We start from the raw sequence: 27,904 nt of genomic DNA, 5'->3' as shown, positions 1-27,904 counted from the left end.
TCTTCTTTAGACCAAGGATCGGTCAGTGGTTCAATCAGGGTTTCTGAACTTTCTTCCAGCAGTAGTTCACCAGCAACTGCAGTAACCATTGCTTCAGCAACTTTATCCACTGTTTCAGCACTTAGCTGTTCACCTTCAGCTTCATCCCCTTCTAGTATTGACTCTAATGCCATCAAACAGTATTCATCATTAAAAGCATCATTAGAAGCATATAGAGCAAAATTTTCATCACCAAGTTCATCAGGCATGCTGCTCCAATCAACAAAGCCTTGTGTGAAAAAGCTTTGCTGATCTGGTTGTGTCACAGTTGGAGCAGCTGTTTGAGGTGCAGCAGGTTGCACTTGTGCCTGAGGAACAGGGGCTTGAACATACTGAATTTGTGGAACAGTGGTTTGAACATAATGCACTGGCACAGGGGTTGCAGCATATTGAGCAGTGTTAACATGTGCTGCAGGGGCATATTGGGTATAGTGCACAGTGTTTTGTTGTTGTGGTCTAGGGTTTGTGCTAGGGTGAGTTATTATGGGACCAGTAGTTTGACTCCTACATTCTCTAGCAAAGTGACCTAGCCTACTACACTTGTAACACTTGATTTTCGACTTATCCAACCCCACCCTTAAATTTCCATGAAGCCCTGGAAATTTTCTCCCTGTTCTTTTGTAGAACTTGCTTGTTCTTACACTAAGCAAGGCCAACTGATGCAAGATGTCCATCTTTTCTAAGTCAGTGGGATCAAAATGTTGCAGATCATTCAGCTCAAAACACAAATTATCTGACATCTGGTTTTCAGTATTTGCTGTGAAAGCATAATTTGTAGAGTGAGAATCAGAGTTGGCAAAGTTACCCCCAGCAGTTATGTCAGTGAAGTGATCATAACTCTGATCCTTACTGCTACTGCCAGATTCTTCCTGACCAAACAGAGTTGTGCTGCCGAATGAACAGTCATCAGCAACTTTACCAGACTCTTTCAACCTCCTTTTTTGGTTCAACTCCCTTTCATAAGTCAGGAGTCTACCATGGAGTTGGGTCAGGGTCAGATCTTTGAATTCAGCTGAATTCCTGGTGACAAAAGCAATTGTGTCCCATTTTTCTGGCAATGATCTAAGGAACCTGCTATTTTGGGTTGCATTTGGAAATGCAACCTTAACAAGCCTTAGTTCACTGATGAGACAACTAAAACGTTCAAATTGTTGGGTTAGTGACTCCCCTTTGATGTGACAAAACGTTTCATACTGCTGATTCAGAATTTCTGTGTTGTTTTTGATAACCTCCTTCGTTCCTCCGAACTGTTCCTTCAATGCATCCCACAATTCTTTTGCACTGTTACAATGTAACAGTCCAGCATAGATTTCGTTGGGGAGTGCAGAGGCTATGATGCTAAACGCTTTGGCATCCAGTTCAAACTTCTGAAAATCCAATTCAATGTAATTTTCAGTTGGTTTAGGAACGGACTTTTTGGCATCCTCTGCGCTTGGCACCATAGGAACATGAGGACCGAAAACGACAGACCTCCAACATCCAGTGTTTTGTTGAGCGAGGATGTGACTCATCCTTCACTCCCAGATGTTGTACTCATTTCTTTTCAGCATAGGTGGTTTAAACAAAGAGCAAATGTTATTTTTATCATCTTGTGATTGCGACATCTTTCCGGTTGTTTTACAGGCACTGATTAATCAACATTATCGGTGATTAAACCTTACTCTGTTTTTCAACACAACGAACAAACGACCAGTATCAACAATTTCGAGCTGAACTATTTATGTCAAAATGATTGTTAGATCAAGTTTGACTGTCCAAGCTCTGATACCAATTATTAGGATCTGAGTTTGGATTGATTGTGATTTGTGTTTGAATTTAAATGAACAAATGGAAGAGTAGTGCAGCGAAATTTAATGGAAGCAAACTTTTCACAATCAAACAGAAGAAATGCTATCAATCATACATTTTCAAACACTGAATCAAATGATTAAATTTATTTTTAAACTCTGATTACAATGCGTGTATGATATGCAAACTCCCCCTCAGCCCGAGCTCAGTGTTTGTTCGTGCAGAAAGAAGATGGTGAAAGAGCTGAACAGAACAGTACAGAGTACTGTTCTATTTATAGGCACTTGCAAACCACTGAGCATCAAAGCTGACGTCACCATGAAAGTGACATCTAACCTCCTAATAAACTCTAACCTATGATTTATACAAACACTGCTATGCTAACTACTGATATTACATTTCAATACATAAAGCAGACTCAAACTGCTGCTGCATCCTTCCACTGCTGTGAACCCAGCAGTTCTTGTTATGATCAGCAATGCTTGAACCAAGGCAGTAGATTGAGCAGCAGAGCTTTAGTTCTTCTATCAGACTTTGTCTGGATCAGCAGTTGTAGGTCAGCAGTTTGCATGATCAGCAGATAGGAGGCCAGCAGATGTTGAAACCACTTTCAAGGGGAGAGACTTGCAACCAAACATCTGCTTATTCTGAATCTACTGCTGTGATCCAGTTTTGGCTTTTATTATCTGTTCCTTTGGTAGGGTTCAATCCCAACACTTGCAAAATTCAAGGTTTTAGCATCCCCCCACACTTAAATTACACATTGTCCTCAATGTGTCCCAAAAATAAGTTTTTAGGTTGATTGAATGTGTAAAATGGTGTTAAAAGCAAAATTTTATGTTACTGGCAGTCTGGACACGGCCCCATGTTGGTTGGACACGACCCCGTGGTCAGGTGCCAGCAACAAAAACTTACAGAAGTTGGACACGGGGACGTGTTGGCTGGGCACGACCCCGTGTTTGGTAAAAATCTGCAGAAACTTAAACAAACAGCAGGTCTGGGAGGTGGGCACGGGGGCGTGTCGGCCGGACACGACCCCGTGTGGACAATCTGCAAGGTTGAAAAACAAGTTTCTTTCTTCGGTTTTCCTGCCCCGGCCTTAGTAGTACCAATGTTTAGTACTCTAAGCCTCGTCTGTACCTGTTTTATCAGTAAATACCACACCAAATAATACCAAACGTCCTAAATTACCAAGTTAAGCATCCAAACAAACAAGTTAAAAATAAAAATAAAAGCAAAAAATAAAAATAAGTCAGGAAAAGTAAATTGTTCAACACTTCGGCACGCAGGCCGGGAATTGTTCGATGGAAAGGGAAATTAACCTGTGGCCTCACCAACCGTCCACTCGTAATCCTTCTTCACCCACCTAGTTCACTGCCCCGAATTGCGCCATGGATATAGAGTATCTTGTTCCCCCACAACGAAATTCAACCCCATTGTCATCAAAAGGGTCGGGCCTTGAATTGAAAGTGAAGGTGCTGTAGAACTCCATGGTGCATTCGTGTACCGATCGGAGTCGAGTGGTTAAGGCAACCCTTAGTGGGCCTGTAACGAGGTTGTTGAAGCGGTCAAGTTGGTTCACCATGATTAATAGGTCCGTGCATGCTTGCCTTGGGTATTCTTCGGGTCTTGTTTGAAGTATATCATATATGGCCCTAGCATCGAGCTCATTAGCGTTGAATCTTGTGAACTTCTTCGACATCTGAAAGAATACACCAAAAGTTAGCATGAAACAGTGAAATTTTCAGAAAAAAACTACAAACAGTGAGCTGGACACGGCCCCGTGCTCAGTGGGCACGACCCCGTGTCCAGGCGTCTGTTACTCAAAAATTGCATTTTTCGTCCCGGTCCTGAAAATCTGAAAATTTTTGGCCAAGTAGGTGCGGTTTCCCCCGAAAATGAAACCCCGAGTGCCTTTTTTCCCAAATTAAACCGTTTACCTCTTCAATTTTATCTTTTTCGGTTCAAAAACAAGGGTTTGTGGTTTTCATGAGAAATCGGGCAATTCTATCAACAATACAAGTGTATTTACTTCCTATTACACTAATCTAATGGTAACAAATTATAACAAAGATTCGAGGTTTGATCCGGATGAACTTCAAGAACCCTAGATTTTTCCCTAAATTTTTGATGTTTTAACTACATGCAAGTAACTAATCTAACTACTAATGATGATAGAATCATACCTTGATGTTGTTAGAATGAGAGGAGACGTCGAAAATCTGCGGAAAATCGCCTGGACCAGAGCGTTTTTCGGGGAAACGGGGCGTGTGGAATGATGAAACTGTTGTGAAAAGGGGGTTTTTATCCCGACAGTTGCGCGGACACGGCCCCGTGTCGAGCAAAGTTTAAATTTTTTTTAAGTGCACGTGTGAGTGGCCTATTTTCCCAGAAACATAGTTCGAAGACTTACCGTTTTCGATGTTTACCCGCTTGTTCGTAACTTACCAGGTACGATGTTGATGCCTTTATTCGTCGACCATTTGGAGCGAGATTTCTTCCTCTTCATCCTCAATGGATCCTTGATAGAGTTTTAGCCGTTGGCCATTGACTTTGAATGGAATTCCATTTCGAGATTTAATTTCTACTGCACCGTGAGGAAAAATATGGGTGATGGAAAAAGGTCCTGACCACCTAGATTTTAGTTTACCCGGAAATAATCGAAGTTGTGAATTAAACAATAGAACTTGGTCTCCTACTCGAAATTCATTAGGTTTAATGTATTTATCGTGTAAATTTTTCATTCTTTCCTTATAAATTTCTAAGTTAGAGTATGCATAATTCCTTAGTTCGTCTAATTCATTTATTTGACAAAATTGATTTTTACCTGCAATATCGAAATCTAAGTTTACATTTTTTATTGGCCAGTAGGCTTTGTGAGCTATTTCTACCGGCAAATAACAACTTTTTCCATAGACGAGCTTATATGGGGTTGTGCCTATAGTGGTCTTATAAGTAGTACGAAAAGCCCATAAAGCATCATCTAATTTATCGGCCCATTCCTTTTTATTTAAACCTACGGTTTTTTCAAGTATTCGTTTTAAACCTCTATTAGTCACTTCGGCTTGTCCGTTTGTTTGAGGGTGATATGTTGTTGAGACCCGATGATAGACCCCATATCTTGTTAAGATTTTTTCGAGTTGATGGTTACAAAAATGGGTACCTCTATCACTTATTAATGCTTCAGGTGTTCCAAAACGAGAAAATAATTTTTTTCAGAAATTTTACCACAACTCTTCCATCATTTGTTGGAAGTGCTTCGGCCTCAGCCCATTTGGACAAGTAATCGACTGCCACAAGTATATATTTGTTTCCTTTTGACGGTGGGAAAGGTCCCATGAAATCGAGTCCCCACACATAAAAAATTTCACAAACGAGAATGCCATTTTGTGGCATTTCATTTTTCGAAGAAATATTACCTGATCTTTGGCAAGCATCACATGTCTTGACAAGATTTTTCGCATCTTTGTAAATGGTCGGCCAATAAAATCCTGAATCAAATACCTTCCGTGCTGTACTAGCGGCACCATGATGTCCTCCATATGGACCTTCATGACAATGGCGGAGAATCCTTCTTGCTTCGCTCCCATGTACGCACCTCCGGATGAGTTGGTCGGCACACATTTTGAAAAGATAAGGGTCTTCCCAAAAGTAGTGCTTTACATCAGCAAAGAACTTCTTTCTTTGGTGATGTGGCCATCCTTTGGTGACTATACCGCTAGCTAAGTAGTTAGCATAGTCGGCATACCATGGTTCTTGTCTGTATTCCACCATTTCCAGGGATTCTGTTGGAAATTTTTCGTTGATTTGCTCGTCCCTGGTTGCCTCCAAAGCTGGGTCTTCTAGGCACGAAAGATGATCTGCTGCTGTGTTTTCTACTCCTCTTTTGTCTTTGATTTCAATATCAAATTCTTGGAGGAGTAGAATCCACCTGATCAAATGGGGTTTGGCGTCTTGTTTCTTGAAGAGGTATCGGATAGCTGCATGATCTGTATAGACTACAGTTTTAGAAAGAACAAGGTAAGAACGAAATTTATCAAAAGCAAATACCACAGCTAGTAATTCTTTTTCAGTAGTTGTGTAATTTTCTTGTGCATCGTTAAGCGTTTTACTAGCGTAATAAATTGGGTGGAAATGCTTTTCTTTTCTCTGTCCCAAGACTGCTCCAACGGCAATGTCACTTGCATCACACATGATTTCGAAAGGTAGTTTCCAATCGGGCGCTATCATGATAGGTGCATTGACTTGCATTTCCTTGAGGGTTAGAGATGCTTGATTGCAATCCTTTTCATTGATGAAAGGCGTATCTTTTTCAAGTAATTTTGTTAGAGGTCTTGAAATTTTTGAAATGTCTTTGATAAACCGTCTGTAAAATCCGGCATGCCCTAAGAAACTTCTGATTGCTCTAACGGAGGATGGTGGAGGTAATCGAGAAATTGTATCAATTTTCGCTCGATCAACTTCCATTCCTTCGCTCGAGATCTTGTGACCGAGTACTATTCCCTCTGTTACCATGAAATGGCATTTTTCCCAGTTAAGGGCGAGGTTAATTTCCTCACATCGGGATAGCATTCGTTCGAGGTTATCGAGGCATTGGTCGTATGAATCTCCAAAGATAGAAAAGTCATCCATGAAGACTTCTATTATCTTTTCTATCATATCATGGAAAATGGCCACCATGCAACGTGAGTTTTTACAAATGGTCTTCCCAACACTAGAGGAGCGTCATCGAGGATGACAAAGTCAGTTGGAATAACCACTTGATTTGTTTGAACTAAGACGTCGTCTACTACACCGATTGACTTAATTACTCTCCGATTGGATAGAAAAATGGGTATTTGAAGTGGGGCAAAATCACTAATACTCAATTTTTCGAAAATGTAATTAGGCATTATGTTAACACAAAGATCCTTATCAATGGTGACGTTACTAATAAATGAATTTTGAAAAAAACATGGAACCGGTGTAATGTTAATTTCAAAAGGGTCTTCTTTTATTAGCGAAGTTTGATCATTAGTTAACTTAACACTTACCATTTCCTCAATTTCTGCGTTAGTGTTTAGCTCCTTTAAAAACTTAGCATGAGTTGACACTAAACAATGATTTTCAAAAGAAGGTGACAAGAGATTAATTTCTTCAAAATTAGACTCTTCTTGAATTTTAACGTTATCGGCCTCACCTATTTCATTGTTTAACTCATGTGTCGGTTTTTCACTTATTCGTTCTTCCATTTTTACATTTTCAACTATCTCTACGTTATTATTACAATTTAATTCTTCTCTTGCGCGGGACTCCTCGTCCCTTGCGCGAGATTCTTTTATGCAACGTTCGATAGTTTTAATATGTTCTATTATCCTATCGGCTATGTCGGTGATAGAGTAAGGATCGGGATCCTCAAAGCTTGAATCCCGTTGTTTAATCCTTGGTTCCTCATAGTACCCATATGAAGTAGATGGTTCACACCATTGTTATTCATTGTAAGCATATGATGGATAAGGGTCGTAATTTTGTTCTTCATAACACTCATATGAGGTAGGTTCTTCATGCCATGGTTCCTCATAATAAGTATATGAAGGTGGTGGATCATATCTTGACTCTTCAAAGTATGAGTATGAAGGTTCATACCTTGGTTCATCAAAATATGAGTATGAGGGGTAAGGTTCATACCTTTGGTCTTCATAGGATGTGTATGAAGTCGATGGCTCGTACATGGGCTCCTCATAATAGTTGTATGAAGTGGATGGTTGAAATAAGTTACAATATTGTACCGAGTGCGGGTTACCACAATTAGTGCAATAGTCTCTCATGTAATCATCCTCCTCATAGGTGTAGTTGTAGCCTCCTGAGTATTGATCCACAGGAATCACTCAACAGACCACAACTAAGTCTAGGGACCAGAAAACAGAAATAAAGATGGAAACAGAAGCTGGACACGGCCCCGTGTTTGGTGAACACGGCCCCGTGTTCAGGGTCTGTATCTGGGCGTTTTAATTAAAGTTACTGGTCTCGTTGAGCACGGGGGCGTGTTCAGTGAGCACGGCCCCGTGTTCAGACTCTGTATCTGGGTATCGAACTAAAAGTATGCAACACGGCCCCGTGTTCAGTGAACACGGCCCCGTGTTCAGGCTACTGTAAATGCAAACTAAACTAAAATGCAGAAAAATGTGCGCGCGTCTTAAAAAGGTTTTGAAAAACTGATTAGGCCATCAATTTTAAGCTTTCTTAAAATCCTTGTGTCCTCGGCAACGGCGCCAAAAACTTTATGCGTGTTAGTGTGTATATGTTTTAGGTATGTATTTTAAGCCCTTTTACACTTTTTAGCCAAGTTTTAAATTTATAAAACACGATATTTACTAACACTAAACACACATATGGGCAAGTGCACCCATCGTGGACGTAGTATAGTGTTGGTAAGATACCGAGGTTGTCCAAGGACACAAGAGCTTTTAGTACCGGTTTATCCTCAACGTCTAATCAAATCAAAATGTTAGAAAAAGATTTTTAAACTAAGAAAATAAAACTAACTAAAATGCTGAAAATGAAATAAAAAGAAAAACAGATAGACAAGATGAATCACTTGGATCCGATTCGTGTGTTAGTGTAACCTTTGATTATTTTCGCACTTTTGCACTTGTTTAAGAGATTATCTTAGTTATTGTAGTAGGCCCCTCTTTTGAAGGCGACGTTACCCTCAACCCAGTAGTTTGAGTCAGCAAGGATACAATCCTAAAGGGTCGGATTATTGAAAGATAATTAATTAAGTTATTAATGCATAATGTGGTAGGCCCCTCTTTTGAAGGCGACGTTACCCTCAGCTAAGTAGTCTGAGTCAGCAGGGATACAGTCCTATGTAGCTGGGTTAAAGTTTTAATAGTAGTTTAACTTATGAGGGGATCAAAGAGTTTGGACCCCCACCATCCAATACCTTTGGGTATTGAAGGAGGTCCTACTAAATTTGACCCAGGTCCTTTGCAGGATCTATACACTGAACAATGGCAAGACTCTTACCAAACCGTTCCCTTAACCCCCGACCAGGTAGCCAACATACCTCCATATAGACCATGGAGATATGAATGGTGAAAATCTTTTATTTTATATAGACAGTAAAATAATGCCAAGACACCACGAACAAACGATAAGGAAGAATCACCTTCAACATAAGAAACTAGTAATTAAAGCCATTAATACAAAACGAATTAAAAAGTGCAAAAGATTAAAAATAAAAAGTATTACACTAAACACTTGTCTTCACCAAGTGATGTAAGAGACTTAGGCAAACATGGCCTTTGATTGTCAAGAACTCATACGATCAATCTTGGATCCCGAGACGACTCACACACTCTATGATGGACAATGGATGATGGTGGTGGATGATGGTGTTATGGTGGTGGTGGGTGGTGGGTGAAGTGTGAGAGAGGTGGTGTGCCAAGGGATGAGTTGAAATGGCTCCAAACACTCCTATTTATAGGCTGAACAGAAGCTCGGGCATGGCCCCGTGTCCATCCTCGTCTCTCTCTTCATTAATTGTAATTCACAATTACAATAAATACGCCTGCAGGAAGTTGACCACGCCCCCGTGTCCGCTGGGCACGCCCCCGTCGTGGGCAGTAGAAGCTTCTAAAGGTTTGTCTTTTCTGCTGCTACTTAGGCATGGCCCCGTGCTCGCTGAGCACGGGGCATGTTCAGTCTTCTGTTTTCTCAGTTTTGCTTGGGAAGATGCTGTCGAGGGGTCGGGCATTCCACTTTTGTTCTTTTTCTTGTATTTATGTTAGATTTTGCTGTCTTTTTGCTTCTTTTGTTAATTTGAGCTCACTTAATCCTGAAAATACAAAAGGAAGACAAAAGCACACTTTTTCCAACATTAGTACTAAAAAAGGGTTAGTTTTATGCCACAATTGATATAATTTATAGGTTGCATTTTGTGCATATCAATAATAGTAATAATGATAATAATATAATACATGAGCATTTTAGTCTTTTAATGAAAAACTAACAAAAAATTTAAACGGAGTTAGAAAGTTGGACTCAAATGGTTAAGAAAAGTGGTTGTAGGGACTCAGGGCGTTAAACATTTTGATCTTGGACTCAAGTGGTTAAAACCACTAAAATACAAGGACTCAAAAAGTAATTTTGCCTTATTTTCAACATATTCAAACCACATGGCAGGGAATGGTACACCCTCCCTTTGGTTTAAATGGGCGGCCGACCCTTCACCATTGGACTAACCAGTTTGTTATTTTTTACACGCTTTAAATTTATGTTTTCGCCCCGGAATAGTGTTTTCCTGCCATTGGTTCAAATGGGCGGCGAGCAATACCCAGTTTATCATTTTATACCCACTTTAAAATTTCATTTTTGCCCCCAGTTAAAAAATACGGTTTTGCCCCAACTTCAAAATACATTTACCTTCTTACCCCGAGCTAAAAAATACGATTTTGCCCCAACTTCAAAATACATTGGACCAACCAGTTTATTATTTTTTAAATGCTAAAAAATCATGATTTTACCCTCAGCCAAAATTACGTTTTTGCACCAGCTCAAAATAAAATTTTGTTTTTCCCCCGGCTTAAAATTACGATTTTACAACAGTTTATTATTTTATACCCACTTTAAAATTACGGTTTTGCTCCCCGTTTAAAATTACGTCTTTGCCTCCAGTTAATAAAATTATGCTTTTGCCCCTAGCTAAAATTTACAATTTTCCTCTCGGTTCAAAATTATGATATCACCCTCAATTCAAAATTACGTTTTTGCCCCCAGTGCAAAATAAAAATATGGTTTTCCCCAGGGAAAAAAAATTGGTTTTTCCCACAAGTAAAAATAAAAATATGACTTTGCCCCCAGCTAAAAATCGTGTCAAGGAGCTGCCTAACACTCTTTTTAATTTTTCTTTCTAGCAAAACTATAGTATTGTTTTTTTAATTGGTTGAGAATTATTCGGCCATTGCCCCACAACACGGGCGGGGCATTACCTAGTATATATTACAATAAGAAGATACATATACAGTAGTTTCACATGGTTCAAATATTTTTTTTTGTTATTTTTTATTTTTTTGGTCTTTTTATATATTTTTGTTTTTCTAACATTTATCCTTCAACATTTAGTATTAACACTTATATCCCTTTAACTTTTTAAAACTTTATAATCATTCTTTACTTGCTTATTTTTATGTATGTCGTCTTTGAAAATGGGTATGGTCAAATATAATATGTTTTTGTGTTCTTTTTATGTACGTTTTCAGTTGATCTACGTCTTGGCATAAATTGTAGGACATGGGTCACCATTTTAATAAAAATTATATAAATAAAAATAGTAAAGATAATCTCTTTACATATTTGGGAAATTATAGTACATGTATCGTGAACAAATCCTTACGATATAACGTATAATACAACATATGTAATTAAATTGATTCAAACTATGGTCTTCAACAAAGGCTTTAACCGCGTCTTCTTGTATAGTCCGTTGTGTTTTCAGTCCTATGTGTATGCTTCAACAAGGACTTGAACCGTCTTCTTGTACATTTATTTCCTACAAAATTAACAAACAAATGTTGACGGTTGTGGTTGAGCCACGTGTTCAACACGCTTCCCTTAAAACAGATTTCGCGCCTCTACCAAAGACGACGCATTTGTCTCCCAGGGTACAACAGCCGAAGCAGTCTATACTGCCGGAGAAGGCCACACGCCCGAGGTTACACCGGGTAAAATCATAGTGTTAGACCTTTTGGAAACTAAGAATAGAAATGTAGTTGAATCGTGTAGAGAAACTTATCTCTATATGTTCCCAACATATGGGTCATCAAGTACTTCTTCTCCAAGTACTCTTCATGCACACATCTCTCTTTCTTGTATCTTTTTACTTATATTTTTTCTTTCCACTAACCCCCATCAAAAGAGGCACGTAGCCTACTAAATATGCAAGAGCCATGGGTGGTGAAAAGTCCAACATAACTAGAGACTTAATTTTGCCGTAAAAGAAACTCTTCTTAAGAGTTGTCATCAATACACCACATGAAGAGTTTATATAATAGTTATAATTTCACTAAATTATAAATTTACTAAATATCCATTCACCAAATTTCCAACAATCCCCTACATGAATGGAGATTGATCAAAACACGCAAAAATCCGAATGCAACGTTGACAGTTAAGTATTGCAGGATAGGTAGGTATTAGCTTTGAACCTTCCTTTGTGAAGCATACTTAGTCTCCTAGTGGTGTGTAGACGCGATGTCCTTGAACAAACCCCCATTTGTGTAGACGACAATACACTTCACACAATACTCTCCTTAGCCGGGTCATCCACTCATAGTCATGTCCAATAATGGACGTGGAACACTTTCTTGGATCTGCGAGAGCTCTATGAATTGCGCCCCCAATTCCATTCAAAGCGACCCCACTTCTCTATAACATAGGTGATTCTCCTTAAATCATTAAAATCATCGTGGTTACCATGATTACGCAAAAAACATTTTTCATATAATATGCTTAGCCTCACAATTTGTCATTGAATTTCATAGGAATGAACTAGGACGTATTTAAACACCCTTTTATCGTTTAGGGGGTATATATGACCATATATACTAGCTTATGCATATCAGCTATGCACCCACAGTGACGACCCTTAGGCATATGAATTCGTTATCCTATTGAACTTAGATCTTGGGATCTCCAGTCAACTAAGGTAGGTTTCCTTCACACACCCTTTTTCCATGGGCTTTGCAGGATCGTTGAATCAATCAAAATGAGACAATCAAAAGAGTTCTAGACCAAATCAGAGGCGGAATTCATTGACTTGATCTTCATTCAGCTTGATATGCACTTAGAAGTAGATTAACTGTCGATTGTATTGATTTTAGAACGTTTTACAGGCTTGCCGACACTTCGGCAGAGGTTCGCTACCGGAACCCAAAGTTACAAATGAAATCACAAGACACCTATTTATAGGCGAACTAGAAAGCATGAACAACGCATATCTACTTCGTGCGAAGTGGTCGGTCCGTACAAACTGGATATTCCAGTTCGTTCGAAGTGGCTGGATTCAATTTGTTTCTCATTTTTCTCGTACTACGTGTCTTGGACTATCTATCCTATTACAAGACTCGATACAAGACGAAGTCGACAGACATATGCACCAACAAACTCCCCCTTGGATGTTGACGAGTCTTCGGTACGAGTCTTCAGTATGACAAGTCTTCAATCTTGATCAGTCTTTTCGCTCTTTTCAAAATGTCTTTCTCTGTAAACATCCTTATCAATCTTTATCTTCTTCTATCTCTTTCTGACTCTTCCAGAATCTCAACCTGGCTCTTCAAAATCTTTTGATCAGATCTCTTGATTCCTTAAGTTTAACAGCATCAGCAACTTCTATCTTGAGCTTTGTTCCTGAATCCTGAGTCTGGCTCTCTTAATCTTTAAACTCCCCTTTGCTAACAGACTCTCGCTTAAGTTGTTCCGGGATCGCAATCTGACATAGCTCTTGTTCTAGAATCGTGACCTGGCTCAAACTCTGCTCAGGTTAAAACACGGGGATCTGCACAAATCTCTACCCAAAACATAAGGTTTTTATTTATAACAATTTTAATCTCTGCTTAATCACTTGTATTCGAAACATTCAAATTTTGGTTTCAAATTAATGAACCATTTAATCATTTCAAAATCATTTCTCTTTCAAACAAATTGTCCCAACCTTGTTGTCCATCATGTTCAGCACTCGGAATTTTGAAAATTAGCTTTTCAACATCAGTTGTCGAAAATAAGATGAAATAAAATCTTTTTGATTTTTTTAAAATTTTATGCTAAAACTGTTGGTGCATCTAGTGTCTGTTAACTACGTCTTAATCGAGTCTTATGTTTAGATAGGATAAACGAACACACAACAGGGTTAAATTAGGGTTTTATATGTAAAATGTGTGTGGTTCTGCTTGAAAGTGGGTCTGTCCATTTCAAGCGAAATCAGATCTTTGTTATTCCGCTTGAACCACACATGGTGATTCCGCTTGAGATCACTTGGAGCGAAATCAGGAGTTCCGCTTGAACAATTTCAAGCGGAATCAGTCCTCCAATATATATGTGTGTGTGGTGTTCATTTGGAGCGGAATCAGGTGAGTGTTTCTGAGCCGAGGTGCTGCTGAATTGTAAACAGAAAGTGTAAAAGCTAAGGAATTCAGTAATAGAAAGGAAATTGAAAGGAAACAAGCTGTTTGACATTGTTTGCATTGATTCCGCCTTTGTAAATGATGATGAACTACTCAACTTGACTGTTTAGGGTCACCGGAATGATCCATCAAGTGGTATCAGAGCTCAGGATGAGGAGTTCATACCAATTCAGCTTGATTTCACCGGATTTTCTTACTTCTACACCTTCTTTTCTGATTTGAACAAGTTTTAACGGTTGAAATGGCCTAATTTTCACATATATCGTGTAAAACATAGTGTTAACAAACCCTACAAAGAATCAGATCGAAATTTGAATTAAAACTGGTAAAAATGGCCTAAAAACCATATTCTGCTTGAACGAGTGCTTGCTAATTCCACTTGAAAACTGTGGCCATTTGAAGCGAAATAACAGATTCCATTTGAAAATACATATTTCGCTTGAAAGTAATAGTCTGATTTCGCTTGAAATCAGATCTCGCTTGAAACTGTTGTCTAATTTCGCTTGAAGTTTAGATTTCGCTTGAAATTCCAAGCGAAATAAGAGATTTCGTTTGAACAATCTGTTTCCGCTTGAGAAGCTTATTCCGCTTTAAAAGTTGATCCCGCTTGAGAAGCTTTTTCGCTTGAAATAGTGATTTCGCTTGATTTTTTCAGGTACTTGAAAATGGATGATTTGTTCATGAATCGATTCTGTGATGTGTTTGCTTATACCAGTGTTTCGGGAGACGACACAACGAACAACACGAATGAAACTACACCAACCCCGAATGCGAAGAAGATTCTTTCTGATGCGATGAGCGTGGAAAGTGCCTGTGGTACATACAACAAGCCTCCTAAACTGATGGCGATTGAAGATTATAATCGGTGGGCTATGAGATTTGAGGAGTGGCTTAAAGCATTCGCATTTCCAAGCTGGAAAAGTTTGAAGAATGGTTATACTTCAGGAGAACGTGTTGGTGAAAGTTTGACAGATACTGGTGATGTTGAAAGATACGTTGCTGAACAAAAATGCATAGCATTGATTCATCAGTCAGTCAGAGACGATATAATTTCATTGATCGAGTATACAAATTCAAAAGATCTTTGGGAAAAGTTGAGAGTTAAGTGTGTAGGTAGTGCTGAGATTATGAAAAACAAAAAGAAACTGTTGTGTAAAGAGTTTGATTTATTTGGTTGTATGAAGAATGAATCTGTTTGTAAAATGATCGAGAGATTTGGGCATCTGAAGATGGAGCTGGCTAGGCATGGAATCACTTATACTAAGGAAGAGTTGGTCGACAAGTTGTTTGATTCATTGCCGAATGATCAAGATTGGCAATACTTTGCCTTAATGTTGAAGAACACCATCAAGCCGCCAGAAGTGTTGACTGTGGATTTGCTGATCGAAAGATTAGAAAGCCATGAGTTGGATATTAAGAAAACTAAAGTCAACAATTCAGCCTATCAGCAGAATGTGGAGCTGTACTACAGAGTAAATCTACCAAAGATTGGGTCTCCAAGAACAGTGTTTTCTGCAGAAAGTTCAAATACTGTGAATCATGAAACACCTCATAGTGGTTTCCACAGTGGATCTTCTTCAACACGTTCAAGCCAATCTGCAAAGCCGCAGATGGTTTTCTTAGCATCTGTGCTTGAATCGTATGAGAGCCTTGTGGCAGGAAAGATAGGCAACACCAACCTAACAAAGGAAGACTACGATCAGATAGATCCTGAGGAGATGGAATTGATCGACATAAGGTGGTGTATGGCAAGTGCAGTTCGAAGGGCACAACGTTTCATGGAGATTACAGGAAGAAAGTCTATTGGTGGACCTTCTACCAAATTAGGCTTTGACAAATCAAAAGTGACTCGTTTCAAGTGTAAATAGAAAGGTCATTTTAAAAGAGAGTGCCAAAATGCTTTTGCTGATGATTCTGAAAATCCATTCAGAGAAGATTACTACAAGAAGGCAATTTATCATCAGAACAAAGCTAAACCCCCCAGGATGAAGCAGATTGAAGATAAAGAAAAATCTAGAGCTCTTGCTGTCATTCATGACGATGAAGGTTTTGACTGGAGCGCGCTGCTACCTGAGGAAGACGCAGTAGGTTATGCGTTTGTTGCAAAAGAAGAAGTCAAACCGTTCAGAGACACCAGAACAGAAGCAGATAAAGCAAATGATAGATGACAGAGAGCTGAATGGAAAATGATGAGACTTTCTCGTGTACATACTAAAGCAAAGAGAGAAAAAAGATGGGATGCAGATAGAGAATGTTACCTTGATCCTGAAGGAAACATTGCTATTGATCCAAAGACTCTTAGTCTTGAAGCTATTATTGCAGTATTTGCTGAACTTAAAGAGTCTCAACAGAGAAAATGGTGGGGAGGTGGTGAAGAGAAAGAGAAAGAGAAAGAGAAAGAAAAAGAGCAGGAGCAAAAGCCAAAGAAGATAGATGAAGGAATCATTGATACTTCACTAGAGTTGAACGCTGAAAACTTTGGAAAGATGGCTGACAAGGTGCTGGCTGCTAAAGCACTTGAGGTAGACTCTAAGTCTGTTTCTGAGTCTAAAAGCCAGGTCAGTTCAAATGCGTCATCAAGTGAGACAGGTAAAAAAGTCAAAGGTGACAGTGACTGCAAACATTGCATGAAAAACTGCAAAGTTTGTAGTACACAAGATTACCTCAAAGATACGAAGGTTAATGATCTGACAAAAAGAGTCAGAAAGGTTGAAGATCAGATTCTTGATCGTGACAAAATGCTCAAATTTTCAAATGATCAATTTAAAAAGTTGACTGAGAAAATTGACAATGATAAAATTGAAGTAGAAAGAATTAGGAAAGATAATGAAAAACTAATTCATGAAAATCGTCAACTCTCAGAAAATTTTAACAAGTTAAAACAAACAATTCAAGATTCTAATGAACGAAACAGTAAAACAAGAAAAGAAAATGAGCATTTAGCTGTGGTTCTTAGATTTGAAGAAGCTAAGTTGAAGCAAATCAACAAGCAACTGGATGAGATTGCTAAGTTGAAGCTTCAATTTGAAGAAGCTAAGATTGAAAATGAGCGCATCAATCTGAAATTGACCAGTTACAACTCCGCAAGCTTTGTTTTGCAACACATTGTTCCCAAACCTATCGGGAAAAACAAAGCAGGCGAAGATGTATTCTCTGATGGAACAGGGGTGGGGTATCATCAAGTTCCACCACCAGTTTTGAACAATTATTCAAAGAAAAAATCAGGGTTGGTTAATGATGATGATGATGAAAATGAGGTGAAACTTCCTGACACAATAGATGTCACGTTCACTTCATCCTCCGATGAGGATAGTGTCCAAACTGATGTTGTAAAAAGTGTGGTTGAGAATGTTCTAAAATCTGAAAGTGACACTACTGAGGAAGATGAATGTTTCTTGGACAAATACATTCCGAAGCGAAAGTCCAAGAACAACTTAAATGAAGGACCGAATCTTGTCATGTATAAGATGTTGGGTTCGGATAAGTTGAATTTGGATTCTGAGTTTCCACTGGAGAATGTAAATATTGCTAAACTGACAAATGTGTTTAAATTGATTGAAGTTGACCTGTCAGAAGTGAACAGTTTAAATTAAACAAAAAGACAAATGAATTTTGAAAAAGATAAAGCTTACTACAAGAAGCCAGTTGTTCCACCACGTTTTTATAACAACAATCGAAACAAATGGTCGGGTGGTTATCAGGGTGGTAAGACTTATCAAAAAAGGAATATTCAAAACAGAAGGTTTGTTGAGAAGAAAGTGTTTGTGAACAGTTCAAGTTCATTGTCTGATGAAGAGTAAAAAATCTTTTCAAAATCAAACAAAGAATTCTTTGAGAAGAAAGCTTCACAGACTCAGTCTGAAGGCACAAGTCGAGTAGTTGACACTCGAACATGCTTCAAATGTAATCAAGTTGGACATATTGCACGAAAGTGTACCAACTTGAAGCCTAAGACTGAAGTTGTGAAGATTCTAAAAAGGAAAGATGATGCTGTGACAACCCGTATTCTCGTTATCAAGAGAAGGGTATTTTAGTAATATTTATTTATTTATTTATTTATTTATTATTATTATTATTATTATTATTATTATTATTATTATTATTATTATTATTATTATTATTATTATTATTATTATTATTATTATTATTATTATTATTATTATTTATCAACTAATAACGTGCGACAAGAGGAACCAATCATTTAACAACTAACCCCATTAAATGGGCTAGTTCGTTGGATAAGTCGGATCCATGCGCACAAGCCCAAGCCCCAACCAACCCACCTAAACCCTACCCTATATAAGTTCATTATAAACATGCACCCTCATTTTGTTTTTCAAAATGGTAACCCTAGACAAAACACATCAGCCGACAACTCCCCCTTCTTCCCCTCCCTCCTTCTCAGTTGATCAGACCTCCGGCGATCAGAGCCGTCTTCCGGCGACTCCACCGGCCATTTCATCCCCCTTTGACAACCACTCACACTCACACGTTCTCTCCTCCCTCTGTTACACACACTGCTCTTCATCTCTCAAATAAATCCGGCAACGAGGGAGCTCCGGCCGACGTTTCGAAGGCCGTCGTTCCTACAGTAAAACCATTAAGCACCTATGTTCGTATACACATCTGATACAAGAGAGAGACGGCGAGTGCCACCGTTCACGACGGTGGAGGCGGTGAACGGAGATGGTGTGGGTAAATGAAACGGGACGGTGACAAACAACGGCAACCGCCGTTTTTTCCAGTAACCAGAAAAGCTGCAGGAGGCGGCGACAATGAAGGGGTGCACCGATGACGATGAAGACTGGTGATGAAGACGGCTGTAAAACGGTGGTCATCAGTTTCAGCTCAGATTTGATTGCTCGGGTCTCAATGTTTTAGTTACGGTTAGTAATATATATTGTCTTTGAACAACTGTGGTTGCTATGAATCTTTGCTATGTGTATTAGAGGCTGTTTAAAAAGAATGTAAATGTCGGGTATGTGATATTACCTGTGATGTTTATTGTGGTTTTGGTTAGAGCTATAGGTGGTAAACTGTATTGGTATACATGAGATTCAAAAGTATGTTAGGATGTTTAGCACCAACTGTTGGAAAAATGATTTAAGAATGTCTAAATAATGTGGCTGAGTAAGTATGAATTCGGGATTTATATGATGTTTATGGTATTACCCTAAGCTTAACTGTTTGTTTTACAAGTACATAAGGTCCGAGGGTGCTCAAAACTGTTATGATTATATTTAGGTGTGTGTCTGTTATGGAATTGATTGTATATTGGGATGTGTTAACTATTGAAGTGTAATATGTTAGAGGATTTTGTGAATCTTGGTTATACACATATAAATATAGCCACATTTCAACTGCTTGGTATTTTGGTATACAAGATGTTCCTCGCTATGATTAATATGCAACTTGTTTTGGTAATAATATATGATACGAAATGTTGACTGATCATATGAGAAATGTTGAATGAATATGAATGTGAAAACCCTTGATGATGAACTGTTTGAATGATGACAAAAATATTTGAAATGTATGCATTTGATCTGAGTTGGTAAGTGTAGGAAATGGGGAACATGTTAGTGAAACCTGATTGGCTAGTACATGCTTATGAAATTTGGTTGGCTAGTACTATTCTGAGGAATTCTGGAAGCATCTGCACAGCTGCGAGTCGAGACCTTATGGTTGCGATTCGAGACCTTTGATTGGTAACTCGAAACCAGACATCATGCTCCAGGAGTCGAGACCAGCTTGGTTGCGACTCGAGACTGGACAGGTTGCGACTCGAGATGTCCTGATCTTGACTCGATACCAGACTCGAGATCTCAGTGGTTGCGACTCATAACCGCACTACTCAAGACCTCCCGTTTACGACTCAGAACCCAGTGGTTGCGACTCGAGACCTCATAGTCTCGAGTCGAGACTATCCGGTTTCGACTGGACTACTTAAATTCATTATTGGGCCGCACTACGTGATGTTACGTTTTGGGCTATGTGCTACTGTTGTTGATTAACTGCCACTGTTCGACTGTTCACATGCTAAGAGAGGCCCAAAAACATATATGCTGATATGATACGTATTACTGTTGCCATTGCTGTATATTATACAAAGTGTGTGCATTATATGAAATGTTTACGTGCTACGTGTTAGATACGTGTAATTTATACGAGACGTTACTTGCACACGAACCTTATAAATATGTATAACCATAATAGGGTATGGTTGACCAACCTAACACAAGTAAATTGTCTGCCGAGCAAACCAAGGTGAGTTCACACACTAAAAGCATGCGTCCCAGGGAGGGACACGGACAAACTGCCAACTTTGGGAAAAATACATTTGAACTACTATTTCCGGGGGGAAATACGGATGGGTACTTTTAACTTACTATCTCCGGGGGAGATACGTTTGGATATTATTTATAAATCATAACTAGCCAAGCTAAACGAAACTCTATCACCTTAAGTCCCTGTTTACAGTACCGATTAATCGCCGGGGGCGAACGAGTTATTAGTTGATAGCGCTATTAGGTTTGACAACCTCACACCGTGACCAGGGGGATCGGGCGTGAACTAGTAGACCTCGCATCTTGGTCAATGACGATAGACATTGACTCGGGGTACAAAAACTTTCCGTCAACAGTTTCGGTATCTACAGTTTAGTGAGCTTACAGATGGGGTAGCTCCCCACAACGTGATTATAAATGGTATATCTAAACAACTTACGTTTTCGAAAAACTAAAACTGGACAACTCGTGAACTCGCCAACTTTATGTTGACACCCTACTGCATGCTTTGCAGGTTGCTCGAAACAGTTTTGGACGGACATTGCAATCGGCTGGAGTGCGTGGTTTGTAAGTTGCACAATTAATAAACTTGTGGTTTTAAATTACGATATGCTCTCCTTTCCTTTCCGCTGCAAACTTAAACTATGTTTTGAAAAATTTAAATTGGTCACTAATTATACCCTTATTTGTGACAATAACTAACCCGTTCAAAATAGTTAGTGGCTAAGATCCTGGTCAGTCACGCCTCCAAGCGGTAGTACCCCGCATGTGGATTTTGGGGGTGTGACAGATGCGAAAGGAAAAGCTCCATTGGTTGTTGAGAAAAATGTTTTGAAAAATGAAAACATCAAAGTCAAAATTGAACTTGCTAAAAATGTGTTAACTAAAAATGATAAATTTTATAAGCGGGTTGCGTTAGCTCAACAAACATGGAAGCCGAAAGTTGTTGAAAAGAAATCAAGTGTTCCAAAACCAAAGGTTTCTAAGACTGAAAAACAATCGTCTTCTACCACACCGGTAAAGATGAATGTTCCTTTGGATTATTATGTGAAACTTGAGAAAGAAATGGAAAAATCTGAGAAGAAAAATGTTCAAAAGAAAGACCAACCATCTGGTCAACCTCAAAAAGATGAGTTTTTCTTATATAAAAAGGTTGAGGTTGGGTCTGAAGAAAGCTTAAAAATGAATGACAAAAATTTTCCGCCACTTTACACTACAAAATCTCACATCAAAGTTGAGTTACCTGAGTCAAAACAGGCTTGGGTAGCATCCAAATCTAACTAAGTGATTGTGGTTTGTGCAGGAGCTTCCGAGATCCGTTTCAAGATGAATTATGGATAGTGGAGCTTCTCGGCACATGACAGGGAAGACAGCTTTGCTGTACGATGTTAGAAATTTCAAGGGAGGATATGTTGGTTTCACAGGAAATCAAGGTGGTAGGATTATTGGTGAAGGAACGTTATCCAATGGGATTGTGACGTTTGAAAGAGTTAATTACATTGCTGAGCTGGAGAAAAATATGCTGAGTATCTCGCAGATTTGTGACAGGATGTATACTACTAACTTCACTGACAAAGAATGTTTGATCTTGAAGCCAGGATTTGTTATCCCTGAAGAATGGATTATCATGAGGGCACCAAGAGTCAATGATCTGTACATGTTGGACATGAGTGTGGCTACTACAACTACGGGTCAGGCTCATTGTTTTGTGTCTAGAGCAATGGAGAAAGAATCACGATTGTGGCATCGAAAGATGGGCCACATTCACCTACGAAAAATGAATCACCTGGTGCACAACGATTTAGTTTTGGGTGTTCATGTGAAAGGTTTTCATCTGGAAGGGGAGTGCATTAGCTGTATTAAAGGCAAGCAGAAGAAAAAGTCACACCCTAAAAACCAAGTCAATTCAGTATCAAGACCTCTGGAGAGACTTCACATGGATTTGTTTGGTCCTATGAATGTCAAAAGTATTACAGGAGATTACTACTGTCTTGTGGTTACTGATGACTATTCCAGATTTTCGTGGGTATAATTCTTGAAGTCGAAAGATGAAACGTATGACAGTTTGATGGCGTTGTTCAAGAAAATTGAAAATCTGTACCAAAGGCGTATCAAAAGAATCAGAAGTGAGAATGGTACTGAATTCAAGAACAGCAAGATGGAAGAATTTTGTGATGAAAGAGGTATATTGCATGAGTTTAGTGCTCCGTACACTCCGCAGCAGAATGGAGTTGCAGAACGCAAAAACAGGACACTAATCGAAACGGCTAGAACTATGCTTACTGATTCAAAGCTTCCGATAAATTTTTGGGCAGAAGCTGTTTCCGCCGCATGCTATACGCACAACAGAGTTCTCACTGTCAAGAAATTCAACAAAACATGCTTTGAGTTGATCAATAACCGCAAACCTAATCTGAAGTATCTTGAACCGTTCGGGTCACCCTGTACTATTCTAGAGCCTTTTGGAAAGTTTGGTCCGAAGAGTGTTGAGGGAATATTCATTGGTTATGCAAGTCCTCTACGACGTGTCTTCATTCCAAGTGAGAAGCGGATTATTGAAGCTCCAAATGTTGAATGTCAAGGTAATACAATGCCGCCGTAGAATCCTGGAGATTCATGGCGATATCATTACGACACTTTGTGGGATGCGTTTGACGTGATGGAAGAACCAGAAGAAGAAGAAGATTTCTTTGATGAGTTGGATATTCTGAGGGAGTATGAGTCATCCCAAGAAAGATTCCCAGCTGAGTATTCTACACGACCACGGCAAACTTCAAATGACGATGAAGCAGGTCCAAGCAATGCTGGTGAACATGATGATGTCCAACTAAATGAAGTTGCTCATGATAATCAGACGGAACAGAATGATAATCAAGAGTCTGAGAATATGCTGATATTTGATCGTGGAGATTCAGATTCTGAGGGGGAGCAAATTCAGAGTTCAAGTCAAACAGATCCTGTTAGTGAACAAGGTGCAAATCAGAATGTTACTAATTTTGGAAGGCGATGTAGATGTTCTGAGCGAAGTGATGCCAAGAACTCTTTCATACTATCCAGAGGAGCTAATCATTGGAGAGTTACAATTAGGCGTTCGCACGAGACGTTAAATTGACCAAGGCCGTACATGTTTTTATTCTACAGTAGCACCTTTACAAACTGAATTTTCATTGAGTTGTTTTATTTCGCAGATCGAACCGTGAACTTACAAAGAGGCGCTTACTGAAGATTCTTGGGTCAATGCGATGCAAGAAGAGTTGAGTCAGTTTGAAAAGTTGAGAGTGTGGAAGTTAATGGATTTGCCTGATAATCACAGGAAGATCAACACCAAATGGGTGTTTAAGTGTAAAAGAGGTGAACGACGAGTTGTTGTGCGAAACAAAGCTTGACTCGTTGTCCAGGGCTTTAGTCAATAGGAGGGAATTAATTTTACAGAAGTCTATGCTCCTATGGCTCGACTAGAAGCAATCAGAATTTTCCTGGCATTTGCATCTTGGAAAAACTTCAAAGTATATCAGCTAGATGTGAAATCAACGTTTCATTACGGGAAGGTTAAAGAGGAGGTATATGTCGGACAGCCACCGAGATTTACCTATCCAATCCACAAAAACAAGGTCTACTTGCTGGACAAAGCGCTGTATGGTTTACACCAGGCCCCGAGAGCTTGGTACGAGACTTTGTCTCAACACCTACTAGCCAACAACTTTATTCGTGGAAAAGTGGATGCTACTCTCTTCACTAAAGAGGTCAACGGACATCTTCTGATAGTTAAAATTTATGTGGACGACATAATATTTGGGTCAACAAATGAGAATTTGTGCAAAGATTTTGAACAAGTGATGAAGCAAAAATTCGAAATGTCATTAATGGGGGAGATGAAATTCTTTTTGGGTCTACAAGTTGATCAACTACCTGAGGGAATTTTCATTCACCAGACGAAGTACGTCCATGATACTCTAGAGAAATTTGGGATGTCAGGTTCTACTCCAGCGTCAAGCCCGTTAGCAACAAATCATGGGATACACCCAGATCTCACCGGAGATAGGGTAGATGAGACGCTTTATCGTTCCATGATTGGTTCATTGATGTACTTAACTGCTTCAAGACCCGATATCATGTATCCAACGTAGCTCGCAGCAAGATTTCAATTTAACTTAAGAGCTTCGCATATGGTTATTGTGAAGAGGATATTACGCTACCTGAAGGGAACTCCATCATTTGGGTTGTGGTATCCTAGAAAAGGCGACTTTACGCTCGAAGGGTATTCCGACTCAGATTTCGGATGCTGCAAAGTCAATGCAAAATCAACAACAGCAGGATGCCAGTTTTTTGGACCTCGTCTGGTCACCTGGCAGTGTAAGAAGCAAACTTCTGTGGCGCTATTCACATGTGAAGCGGAGAACGTATCTGCTAGCAGTTGCTGCTCTCAGATCTTGTGGATCCAGCAACAGATGCGTGACTACGGTTTGCAGTTTCTTAACACACCTCTCTTTGTTGATAATGAGGCCGCTATAAATATAACGAAAAATCCAGTACATCACGCTAAAACTAAACATATAGAAATTCGACATCACTTCATCCGAGATTGCTTCGAGAAGAAGTTGATACGAATTGAGAAAATCCACACTGACGAACAGAAAGCTGATTTACATACCAAAGCTTTTGATAAAACACGTTTTAAATACCTTTTAAAACTGAACGGTATGATGCTTTTCTCGGTGTCGGATGGAATTATTGGCGTTGATGAAGGTACTGTTGTAGATGAAGATGAGAAACAATCTGCAATGGTTTGTCGATTTTTTACTTGTTTTGGTATTTAGGGGGAGTAAATATTTTCAGAAAATACAAAAACAGTAAAAATTTCAAAAATCCAAAAACATGATAAAAATTCAAAATCCGAAAACAATAGAAAGCTGAAAAAGAGCTTGTGTAAAAAGGGAAAATGATAGTACATTGGCTTGACAGTTACGGTACACTAAAGATTTGTAAAGTTTTAAAGCGTTAACAGTGTTGCTGATGATGTGTCGATAGGTTTTTACACATTTAGTAGATTTGTTCGGGATATAAACATAAAATTCAAACTTGCTTATTTCGTGGGGAACAATACTTGGATATATAGGTAACCCCTGAAATCTTGCTTATTTCATGGGGACTTCTGCTGAATGGAAGTTCTGACGTAGTCCTCGAATAATACTTTCCGCATTGCTTGAAACATAGCACAACCTCAGCATAAAAAACGATGAAACATTGCAAATGATAATCGTGTGCTGTTGAAACAAAAGATCCTCTAAAGGGGACACACCTTAAGTCGAATCGTCATCTCTCTGCTGAACAGAAGTTCTGACCTGAGCTCTCACGGTTTCGCATCCACCCTTTACAGATATCATCTGTGGTATACTCACCTGTAAGACTGAATATTGGGATCTGGATACGGGAGTATATTCAAGAGGTGGGACACATGAATGAGTTTAAGTTCTTAAAACACCTAATTCGTATCCTGAGCAGATTGAAAATTGTGTGAAAATTTAAGTGGATCAGCATATCGACAATCTACATGAATTGTTTAATTCTGAGTATGAAATTAAAGCTTAACGGTGCTAGTGACTTGTCTGATAGCTGATATGATTCCCTAACACGCTCACCAAAAATATGTTTGTAAATATTTTACTTTCATTACATTCTGCATTTAAGTTTCTGTATTTCATTTCTAGTTTAGAAACTTTATTGAAAATTCAAAAAGATTTTATTTCTGCTTTATTTTTCGACAAACCAAAGTGGAGAGTTGATCGTTAGATTCTCAATGTTGAAGCAGATGCAGGAAGTTTCTGGACTGGAGAATGAGGAGAGTTTATCTTGAAAAAATTTGTTTGTTGATAAGTCAAAAACAAGTTCATTAACTAGATTCTTGTTATTTTCAGAAAATGCTTGAAAATTCTTGAACAAAAATCAGTTTGTTTTGTCAAAAGATCAACCAAGGTCATGAAGTTGGACTTGGTAGATAAAATTAAGTAATCAGGGTCATTAACTTGGACCTGAATACTTAAGCGGATTTCTAGAACTGATGAACAGTTGAAAAATTTTAAGTTTGTATAGATTGTAATGTTATATGTTTGAGTAACAGGATTAAACATCCCCATGGCAACAAAATGTTAAAGTTTGAACCAGAAATTCAAGTCCCAGTATTCCGAGAGGAGGGGTTTGTGAAAGGGGGAGTCAGAATTCTGGATCAACATTCAATGGGGAGATTGAAGAATGGAGATTGAAGATTAAAGTTTGAAGATTTCAAGAGAGTTTTTACAAGAAAGACAATTTGGAAAGAGACAAAGACTGAAGACTCGACGCCGAAGACTTCGTCAACATCTAAGGGGGAGTCTGTTGGTGCATCTAGTGTCTGTTAACTACGTCTTAATCGAGTCTTATGTTTAGATAGGATAAACAAACACACAACAGGGTTAAATTAGGGTTTTATATGTAAAATGTGTGTGATTCCGCTTGAAAGTGGGTCTGTCCATTTCAAGCGAAATCAGATCTTTGTTATTCCGCTTGAACCACACATGGTGATTCCGCTTAAGATCACTTGGAGCGAAATCAGGAGTTCCGCTTGAACTGTTTCAAGCGGAACCAGTCCTTCTATATATGTGTGTGTGGTGTTCATTTGGAGCGGAATCAGGTGAGTGTTTCTGAGCCGAGGTGCTGCCGAATTGTAATCAGAAAGTGTAAAAGCTCAGGAATTCAGTAATAGAAAGGAAATTGGAAGGAAACAAGCTGTTTAACATTGTTTGCATTGATTCCGCCTTTGTAAATGATGATGAACTACTCAACTTGACTGTTTAGGGTCACCAGAACGATCCATCAAAAACACATTCTTTTTGGATTTTTGTTTTTAAATGAAAAGCAGTAAAGAAATATATACAGAAAATATTTTTGTGAGTTTGTTTAAGAGGATCATATCAGTTTATGAGACAAATCACTAACACCGTTGAGCTTTAAACACTTTAAGTTCTAAACGATTCACTAAGATTGTCAGTATTTTGATCCACTTAAATTTTCACACAAAGTTCAACTGTTTCAAGATACGAATTTAGTGTTTTAAGGACTTAACTTGTTCGCGTGTCCCACCTCAGAATATACTCCCGTGTCCAGACTTCTATATTCAGTCTTACAGGTGAATGTACACTAATGATATCTGTAAATGGGTAATGCGAGACCATGAGAGCTCATGTTAGAAGTTCCGTTCAGACAAAGAGATGATGGCTCGTCTTTTGGTGTGTCCCGTTTAGGGATCTTTTCTTCAACGGCACATGATTAGCATTTTTCAATGTTTCATCATTTTTTATGCTGAGGGTGGGCTTTATGATTAAAGCAGTGCATAGTATTATACGAGGACTAGGCTATTGCTTCCGCAAAATCAGAAGTCCTGGTATAATACCCCAGATATCCCCACGAGATAAGTAAGCTATTTATTTTTAGGTTTATATCTCGAAATCAATCTACCGAATGCTTAAAAACCTACTGGCATATCATCAGTGAGACCGTTTATCACATATTTAACTTTCCAAATCTTTAGCATGCTGTGATTGTCTACTGATGTACTATCATTTCCTCTTTTTCACAAAAAAACTCATTTTTAAT

The sequence above is a fragment of the Helianthus annuus genome, chromosome 17 (assembly GCF_002127325.2).
Source record: "Helianthus annuus cultivar XRQ/B chromosome 17, HanXRQr2.0-SUNRISE, whole genome shotgun sequence".
NCBI classification, from domain to species: domain Eukaryota; kingdom Viridiplantae; phylum Streptophyta; class Magnoliopsida; order Asterales; family Asteraceae; genus Helianthus; species Helianthus annuus.
Note: the sequence above shows the minus strand (reverse complement) of the source record.